Consider the following 9,342-nt stretch of genomic DNA (forward strand, 5'->3'; position numbering starts at 1 on the left):
AACCATCTTCAGATCTGCATTCCATCTAATACTTCCTTAATTATTATGTTGGTTGGTGCAATTCTCCATATCTTCAACCCCTGTTCCAGAACTGAGCATTTTCTCTTTCCTTTTATAACCATGAGCTCCTTGAGGTTTGTCCCACCATACATCAGTGACATTACCACAGCATCCTTTGCACATGGGTGCTCTGAGACTGCCCAAGAACTCCATGAACATTTTTGGTAAAACCAATAAATAAATAAATAAGAAAATAACAACAGTATAAGTTTTGAGTTTTTTGCTTTCCTTGTCTTTGACCACATTCACTGCCTTCACATTTCACAGGAGGGCTTTGAGCATCTGTTGCAAACTTTGCATCCCATTTGTGTAGACATGCAAACAATCCTTATCATGGGGAATGACTGAAAAGCTGTCCAGGAAGCACTGATTTTCCAGTGGAAGTGGAAGTGTTGAGGCCGTCTCATGCAGATGTCCCTTGGGACTGATTTCCTTTCTCAGGTGCCAGCACCTGAGTAAGCAGAGGTATTCTAGAGCCCAGAGGACCCAGCTGTCCTAAAGAGAGCTGGTTTAGGTAGTGCTTTTTTGTTTTTTCTTTTGTTCATATGTGCATACAATGTTTGGGTCATTTCTTCCCCCTTCTCCCTGCCCCCTCCCTTCCCCCGTGCCCCCTTCCTCTCCCCCTCACCTCCCTCGCTACCAGGCAAAAACTATTTTGCCCTTATCTCTGATTTTGTTGAAGAGAGAATATAAGCAATAATAGGAAGTACCAGGGTTTTTGCTGGTTGAGGTAAGGATAGCTATACGGGGGATTGACTTACATTGCTTTCCTGTACATGGATATTACCTTCTAAATTAATTCTTCTCGAACTAACCTTTTCTCTAGTTCCTGGTACCCTTATCCTATTGGCCTCTGTCACTTTAAAGTATCTTCTTTAGTTTCTCTGCATTGAGGGGAACAAATGCTGTCTAGTTTTTTTGGGTGTCTTACCTATCCTCATACCTCCCAAGTGTGATCAGAGTCCAGTACCCTTGTGTTTACCCTTGATCTAATGTCCGCATATGAGGGATTTTTGGTCTTTTGGGCCAGGCTAACCTCGCTCAGAATGATGTTCTCCAGTTCCATCCATTTACTTATGAATGATAAAATTTCATTCTTCTTTATGGCTGCATAAAATTCCATCGTGTATAAATACCACATTTTCTTAATCCATTCATCAGTAGTGGGGCATCTTGGTTGTTTCCATAACTTGGCTATTGTGAATAGTGCTGCAGTAAACATGGGTGTGCAAGTGCCTCTGGAGTAACCTGTGTCACATTCTTTTGGGTATATCTCCAGGAGTGGGATTGCTGGATCATATGACAGATCTATGTTTAGATTTTTAAGACGCTTCCAAATTTTTTTCCAGAGTGGTCGTACTAGTTTGCATTCCCACCAGCAGCACAAAAGGGTTCCTTTTTTTCCCCCGCATCCTCGCCAACACCTGTTGTTAGTGGTGTTGCTAATGATGGCTATTCTAACGGGTGAGGTGAAATCTTAGTGTAGTTTTAATTTGCATTTCCTTTATGGCTAGAGATGGTGAGGATTTTTTCATGTATTTTTTGGTCATTTGAATTTCTTCTTTTGAGAAAGTGCTGTTTAGTTCATTTGCCTATTTCTTTATTGGTTCATTAATTTTGGGAGAATTTAGTTTTTTGAGTTTCCTGTATATTCTGGTTATCAGTCCTTTGTCTGTTGTGTAGCTGGCAAATATTTTCTCCCACTCTGTGGGTGTTCTCTTCAGTTGAGAGACCATTTATTTTGTTGAGCAGAAGCTTTTTAGTTTTATGAAGTCCCATTTATCTATGCTATCTCTTAGTTGCTGAGCTGCTGGGATCCATTGAGAAAGTCCTTGCCTATACCTATTAGTTCCAAAGTATTTTTTACTCTTTCCTGTACCAACTTTAGAGTTTGTGGTCTGATATTAAGATCCTTGATCCATTTTGAATTAATATTGGTATAGGGTGATAAACATGGATCTAGTTTCGTTTTTTGCAGACTGCTAACCAGTTTTCCCAGCAGTTTTTGTTGAAGATGCTGTCTTTTCTCCATCGTATATTTTTAGCACCTTTGTCAAAGACAAGTTGGTTATAGTTGTGTGGCTTCATATCTGGGTCCTCTATTCTGTTCCACTGGTCTTCATGTCTGTTTTTGTGCCAGTACCATGCTGTTTTTATTGTTATTGCTTTGCAATATAGGTTAAAGTCGGGTATTGTGATACCTCCAGCATTGTTCTTTTGACTGAGTATTGCCTTGGCTATTCGTGGCCTCTTGTGTTTCCAAATAAATTTAACGGTTGATATTTCAATCTCTTTGATGAATGTCATTGGGATTTTGATGGGAATTGCATTAAACATGTAGATTGCTTTTGGGAGTATAGACATTTTTACTATGTTGATTCTACCAATCCATGAGCATGGGAGATCTCTCCACTTTCTATAGTCTTCCTCAATCTCTTTCTTCAGAAGTTTATAGTTTTCCCTGTAGAGGTCATTCACATCCTTTGTTAAGTTTACACCTAGGTATTTGATTTTTTTGAGGCTATTGTAAATGGAATTTTTTCCATATATTCTTTCTCAGTTTGTTCATTGTTGGTGTATAGAAATGCTAATGATTTTTCTATGTTGATTTTGTATCCTGCCACCTTGCTATAGCTATTGATGTTATCTAGGAGTTTTTGAGTAGAGTTTTTTGGGTCTTTAAGGTATAGGATCATATCATCTGCAAATAGGGATATTTTGACATTTTCTGTACTTATTTGTACAGAAAATTCCTTCTTCTTGCCCAATTGCTCTGGCTAGGAATTCCAGTACTATGTTGAATAGGAGTGGAGATAGTGAGCATCTTTGTCTCATTCCCGATTTTAGAGGGAATGGTTTCAGTTTTTCTCCATTAAGTATAATGCTGGCTGTAGGTTTGTCATATATAGCTTTTATAATGTTGAAGTGCTTTCCTTCTATTCCTAGTTTTCTTAGAGCTTTTATCATAAAAGGATGTTAGATCTTATTAAAGGCTTTTTCTGCATCTGTTGAGATGATCAAGTGGCTTTTGTCTTTGCTTCTGTTAATGTGCTGTATTACATTTATTGGTATGTTGAACCACCCCTGCATTCCTAGGATGAAACCTACTTGGTCGTGGTGAATGATCTTTTTGATGTGTTGTTGAATTTGGTTTGTCATTATTTTATTGAGGATTTTTGCATCAGTGTTTATTCAGGAGATTGGCCTATAGTTCTCCTTTTTGGAGGTGTCTTTGCCTGGTTTTGGGATAAGTATAATACTGGCTTCATAAAATGTGTTAGGCAGTTTTCCTTCTCTTTCTATTTTGTGGAACAGTTTAAGGAGGGTTGGTATTAGTTCTTCTTTAAAGGTCTGATAGAATTCAGCAGAGAATCCATCAGGTCCTGGACCTTTTTTTTGGGAGACTTTTGCTTGCTGCTTCAATTTCATTTTGTGCTCTAGATCTATTCAGGTGATTAATGTCCTCTTGGTTCAATTTTGGATGATCATAAGTATCTAGAAATCTGTCCATTTCTTCAAGATTTTCAAATTTATGTGAATATAGGTTCTCAAAGTAGTCTCTGTTGATTTCCTGGACTTTCATGTTTGTTGTTATCTCCCCTTTTGCATTCCTGATTTTACTGATTTGGGTTTTTTTCTCTCCTCATTTTAGTCAGGTTTGTTTATTTTTTCAAAGAACCAACTTTTTGTTTCATTAATTCTCTGTATGGTTTTTTTGGTTTCTATTTCATTGATTTCAGCTCTTATTTTTATTATTTCTCTCCTTCTATTTGTTTTGGGATTTGTTTGTTCTTGTTTTTCCAAGAGTTTGAAGTGTATCATTAGGTCATTGATTTGAGACCTTTCAGTCTTTTTAATATATGCACTCATGGCTATACACTTTCCTCTCAGGACTGCCTTTGCTGTGTCCCATAGGTTCCCGTAGGTTGTGTTTTCATTTTCATTGACTTCCAGGAACCTTTTAATTTCCTCTTTTATTTCATCAATGACCCATTGTTCATTAAGCAATGAGTTATTCAGTTTCCAGATGTTTGCATGTTTTTTGTCTTTTTTTTTGTTGTTGAGTTCCAGTTTTATTACTTTGTGATCAGACAGAATGCATGGTATAATTTCTATTTTCTATATTAGCTGAGGCTTGCTTTGTGCCCTAGGATATGATCTATGTTGGAGAAGGTTCCATGGGCTGCTGAGAAGAATGTATGTTGTGTAGAAGTTGGATGAAGTGTTCTCTAGACATCAACTAGGTCCATTTGATCTATGGTACATTTTAGATCTAGGATTTCTTTATTGATTTTTTGTTTGGATGACCTACCTATTGATGATAGTGGGGTGTTAAAGTCTCCCACGACCCTGTCTTGGAGTTAATATATGCTTTTAGGTCCTTCAGGGTATGTTTCATGAAATTGGGTGCGTTGACATTGGGTGCATATAGGTTGATAATTGTCATTTCCTTTTGGTCTATTTTCCCTTTTATTAGTATGGAATGTCCTTCTTTATCTCATTTGATCAATATAGGTTTGAAGTCTACTTTGTCCGAGATAAGTATTGCTACTCCTGCCTGTTTTCGGGGGCCATTGGCTTGGTAAATCATCTTCCAGCCTTACATCCTAAGCCTAAGCTTATTTCAATCAGTGAGATGGGTCTCCTGTAAGCAACAAATTGTTGGATCTTCCGTTTTAATCCAGTTTGTCAAGTGGTGGCTTTTGATGGGGTAATTAAGTTCATTAACATTAAGTGTTAGTATTGATAAGTATGTGGTGATTCCTGTCATTTAGTCTTAGTTGTTTTAAGGTTTGATTGTGTGTAGCTAAATTGATGTTACTCTCTACTTTCTTGCATTTTCTTCTCCTGTGGTTTGGTGCTGCCTGCCCTTTCATGGTTATGTTTGGTTTCGCTTTCTGTGTGCAGAATCCCTTGAAGAGTATTTTGTAGTGGTGGCTTTGTGGTCATATGTAGTTTTAGTTTCTGCTTATCATGGAAGACTTTTATTGCTCCATCTATTTTGAATGATAGTTTTGCTGGGTAGAGTATCCTGGGGTTGAAGTTATTTTCATTCCATACCTGGAAGACCTCACCCCAAGCTCTTCTTGCTTTTAATGTGTCTGTTGAGAAGTCTGCTGTGATTTTGATGGGTTTACCTTTGTATGTTATTTGTTTTTACTCTCTTACACCCTTCAATATTCTTTCTCTAGTCTCTGTACTTGTTGTTTTAATGATAATATGCCATGGGATAGTTCTATTTTGGTCAGGTTTGTTTGGTGTCCTGGAGGCTTCCTGTACCTGAATGGGCATAGTTTTCTCTAGACTTGGGAAAATTTCCATTATTATTTTGTTGAATATATTATGCATTCCTTTTGCTTGCACCTCTTCTCCTTCTTCAATGCCCATGATTCTCAGGTTTGGTCTTTTGATGGAGTCAGTATGTTCTTGCATTTTTCTTTTCACAAGTCTTGAGTTGTTGAACAATATTTCTTCGGTTTTTCCTTTAATTACCATTTCATCTTTGAGTTCTGAGATTCTGTCTTCTGCTTGTTCTAGTCTGCTGGATTGGCCTTCCATTTTGTTTTGCATTTCTGTTTTGATCTTTTTTCTGAAGTTTTCCATAACCTGAGTCCCTTCCTCTTTAGTATTGTCTTTTTCGACCTGAGTTCATTTATCTCTTTATTTATTGTGTTCTTTGTTTCACTTTGGTGTTTACACAGTGCTTTTATAGTTTCTTTTATTTGTTCTTGTGCTTTCTCAAATTCTCTATTTTTGTTGTCTTGGAATTTCTTGAGTGTCTCCTGTACATTTTGGTTGACCATATCCAGTATCATCCCTATAAAATTCTTATTGATTACTTGCAGGATTTTTTCTTTCAGAGTGTTCTTGTGGACTTCATTGGGTTCTTTGGCATAGTTTATCTTTGTTTTGTTGGAGTCTGGATCTGGGTATCTGTTTTCTTCATTTCCTTGTGGTTCCTGTACTAATTTATTATTGGGGGGAAAATGGTTTCCCTCTTTTTTCTGTCTTCCCATCATTACCCTTGCTATTGTTACTGTCCCTGTACTGTGTGTAATTCAGTATTGTCTAGCTTGCAGTAATAACAATGGTGATATCTAGAGTGGAAGGGTGAGAGAAGAGGGAAAGCAAAGATGGTAAAGAAAAAGGGAAACAAAACAAAACACACACACACACACACACACACACACACAAACAACAACAACAAAAAGAGCCAAAGAAATAAACAGGGAGAGATAGTTTACTAATCAACGGTAAGCTAAACAGGCATTAGAGAGACAGAGAGAGGATAAAAAAATATCCCCAAGTTCAAATGCAATAGTTTCAGTCTTAATAATTTTGGTGTTTGTCCTTCAGCCTCCAGTTCTGGTGTTGTTACCTAAGAAATAGTTCTGTTGTTGTCTCATCAAAGGGGAAAAAACAAAAACAACAAAGAAACAAACAAAAAATATTCCAAGTTCAAATGCAAGACAGTTTCAGTTAGTCCTTCAGCATCCAGCCCTATTTCTGTTGTTGTCTCATCAAAGGAAGAGAAAAAATAAAAAAGAGTCTGGAGACAGCTTTGTGAATGTCTATCTGAGACTGCAGCTTACCTGCCACCTACTGTCTGCCAGGTGCTGTTGCAGGCTTTATTTATGCAGATCTCAGGAATGAGCTTTACACTCACCTAGCCCTGCAGACTTTGTTTATTTAGAGTTCTACTGGACGCATACCCCTTTTTTTCCTCCAGTATACAGCCCTACCCACAATTGCAGTCTTTTTTTTTATTTAGAGTTCGCGTGGGGAGGTGCCCCTCCCCCACTCTCCGGTGGAGCGTGCCACACGACAGCTGCTGTTACAAGCCTTCCCCTCTCCAAGCACACTGGGGGAGGTGGCATCACACCCGCCTTCTCTGGCTGGCTTGTTTATTTACAGTTCACATGAAGGAGTGCCCCTCCCCCTCCGGTGGAGCTTTCCTCAGGACAGCCACTGTTGCAAGCTTTCCCCACTCCAAGTTTACTGGGTGGGTGCCGCTCCTCCTGCCTTCTCCAGCCGACTTGTTTATTTACAGTTCCAATGGGGAGTGCCCTCTCCCACTCTCCAGAGCTCTCCCACTCTCCAGAGCTCAGGGCACCCCGCCCTCTTTGCTACGTGTCTTTTTTTTTTTTCAGCTGCTTGTTTATTATTCAGTTTTTTTTCCTCTTTTTTTTCCCCCTGGGTGGGGGTTAGTCTTTTCAGGGGGCTATGCTGATTTGTTCCAGGGCTGTCTGTGGGAGTTCTGCGTGCTGCTTAGCTCACCTGGTAGTCTGATTCTCCCAAGCAGGATAGGAGCTGGCGTCTGGCTGCATGGGAGCCCTCCTGGTTTCTAGGTAGTGTTTTTATTCACAAAAATAGCTCCTGACATTGACTGGGTTTGTGGAGGGAACTAATTAAATGATGCTAATAACTGGTACACAGTGAATAGGACCAACAGTGACCTTGGCTGCTGAGCTGAATGGGGAAGGAGGAAAATAAGGGAAAGGATCTAATTGTACCTGATGAAGGATGAACCTTTTATATCAATAATAAATTAATGTATTTTTTATTAAAAATGTCTAATCCTATGCTGAATGTCACAAGATTTGATTTGTGTAAGAATTTTCCTTTAAAAATTTATTCACAGAAGTAATCTATTTTATTGCTGGGTAAATAAAAGTAAAAAAAATATGCAATGAAATCTTTAATTTGGGGTTTCAAAGTGCCAAAATAACAAGAAAAATCCCTGAAAAGATGGAGGGATGGTTTCACAGGTTAGCATGACATTGCTATGGTTTTGAAGGTTGTGTGCCCCAAGGCTCACGTACTAAAGGTGTGGTCCTCAGGGTTTTGCTATTGGGAAGTGATGGAATCTTTATGAGGTGGGGCTTAGTAGGAAGTCTAGGTTATTGGGGGTGTGTCCTCAAAGGGGATTGTGGATCATGGTCCCTTCTTTTTTTTTGCTCCCTGACTCATGACAAAAATGGTATTGCTCCACCATTTGTTCCCACCATGATGTGCTGCCTCAGTGCAGGCCCAAAGCATTGGGGCCAATTGATCCTGAAGAGAAACCAGTGAAACTGTGAGCCAAAGCAAACCTTTCCTCTTTATAAATTGATTCTGTCCGGTATTTCATTGTAGTGATGGAAAACTGGCTAACACACCCATTGTACATTCTTGCTCCTTTTCAAATCTACTTTAACCTTCTCTTCTAGGGAGCTCTCTGTGCATACTGGAAGACTGGAACTTTCTGGGTTAACCACAACTATCATTTCAGTTGCTAACATTCAGGATATTGGTAGGAAGCTACAAAAAATACTGTGCAGTAATTTAGAGACTTTTTTGTTGTTGTTGTACTGGGGTTTGAACTCAGAACTTCATATTTGCTTGGAAGGCACTGTACCACCAAACTTTTTTGTTCTGGCTATTTTGGATATTGGGTCTCACATTTTGCCTAGACTGGTCTGGATGGCGATAGTCCTCTATTTTGTACTTCCCACCATCACTTGGATGTCAGGCATGGGCCACCAAAGCCAGCTTTTTTCTGTTAAGAACGGAACCGTGATCCAACCAATTCAGCCTCCTAAGTAGCTAGAATTACAGGTGTGAGGCACCTGTTCTCCACTGGAGGCTTGATCTCTGATAGACAAAGTTAGGGCTAATTACAGCATACGTGAGAAATCAAGGGAACTTCATAGTTGAAGCTTTAAAGGTAATTATTGATGGACTTACCTGCTCTGGGACAGTAGTTCAGAATTGGCTTCCAACCCTCATCCATCAGTAACTTTTACCTTTATGGAAGCAATTTTCAGAATACATATATTTATGAAATTTAGGAAAACACCTCATGGATTATGTAAATTATGGGAAGGATCTGGAAAAAACCACAATAAATTGACAAGAGATGTTACATCTAAAAAAGAAGTGGGATTAGCATCTATAGAGGGTCCATTTGCTTTGTATTATTTGAGTTATTCACAATAAAAATGTACTTTAAGAATAAAGATAAAAAGTAAAAGTATCCAAAGACAGTTTTGGAGCATGGAGCCTTTTATTTCAGACATCCAGGGGGAAGAGCATTACACTTCATTTCCATAATTCTGAGTTTAAGATCATGATTTCACAAAAATATTATTTTGTGAGTCCTTAGGCCTATTTATGGTATCTAATTTTCTAAAAGTGGATACTTACAGTGAATAAGATGATAGTAAGAACTTCGTTTTCCTTTAAGAAGATGATGATGATGATGATGTGTGTATATGTGTGTGTGTGTGTGTGTGTGTGTGT

At 38.6% G+C, this 9,342-nt stretch overlaps 1 protein-coding gene across 5 annotated transcripts in view; it reads left to right on the forward strand.

Moving 5' to 3' along the window:
* Positions 1-9,342, forward strand: part of Dclk1 (doublecortin like kinase 1) — a 341,030-nt gene that overhangs the window by 43,100 nt on the left and 288,588 nt on the right. The window lies entirely within an intron of this gene.

Source organism: Castor canadensis, chromosome 10 (assembly GCF_047511655.1).
Source record: "Castor canadensis chromosome 10, mCasCan1.hap1v2, whole genome shotgun sequence".
Classification (NCBI taxonomy): domain Eukaryota; kingdom Metazoa; phylum Chordata; class Mammalia; order Rodentia; family Castoridae; genus Castor; species Castor canadensis.